Raw genomic sequence first — 715 nt, 5'->3', positions numbered from 1 at the left:
GCCAAGAAACTGCTAAAAAAAAAAAAAAAAACAACTCTACTTGTTAAAGAAAGGTTTTCTAAAATTCTTTCCCCTTTCTGTAACAAGCTGCAAAAAATATTTTACTGTCCATGCAATTTACTTTGAAATTACCAACGTGTTAAATACTGTTCTGTATTTTTGGATCCTGAAGGATCCTACTTCTTACAGTGGAACATTTATGCACTAACATCAGGGCCTCAATTTTACAAATGTGAATGTACGTGCTCACCTTCAGTCCCACTGTTACTACTCACATACATATACTTAACCACATAAACACAGGCATTTGCAGAATTAGGATCAAGGGGAAAAGTTTATTATTCCTAATTATAGTAAGTTATACTCTTACACTTCACTCTTTCTGCAATTCAAACTTTTAGGGAGTTGCTGTTAAAATTTCCTAGACAATCTTTAGTTATTTTACTAACTTAAATTGTCAGAACTGATAGTATTAAAAACAAATGACTATTAGACTTTTGTCTACCTTCCCGTTCATTCTAAGTCACGAAAACAAATTAGTCAGGTTTATTTGTTTCCAGTTTGAATTAAATGTCTGAGCGATAAAAGAAAAGTCCCCTGGTTATTTTCATTCTCATAATTATTACACTGGAAATGAACAGAGTAATGAACATTGAGAACTCAGAAGGTACTTATTTGAAAGAGTGTACATTTGAAGAAAAAAAAAAAAAAAAAA

At 31.2% G+C, this 715-nt stretch overlaps 1 protein-coding gene across 3 annotated transcripts in view; it reads right to left on the bottom strand.

Moving 5' to 3' along the window:
- UPF2 (UPF2 regulator of nonsense transcripts homolog (yeast)) overlaps positions 1-715 on the bottom strand; it is a 127,582-nt gene that overhangs the window by 116,298 nt on the left and 10,569 nt on the right. The window lies entirely within an intron of this gene.

This window comes from Gavialis gangeticus, unplaced genomic scaffold, assembly GCF_001723915.1.
Source record: "Gavialis gangeticus isolate Ggan-Ray unplaced genomic scaffold, GavGan_comp1, whole genome shotgun sequence".
NCBI classification, from domain to species: Eukaryota; Metazoa; Chordata; order Crocodylia; family Gavialidae; genus Gavialis; species Gavialis gangeticus.
This window is presented reverse-complemented; position numbering and strand designations above follow the sequence as displayed.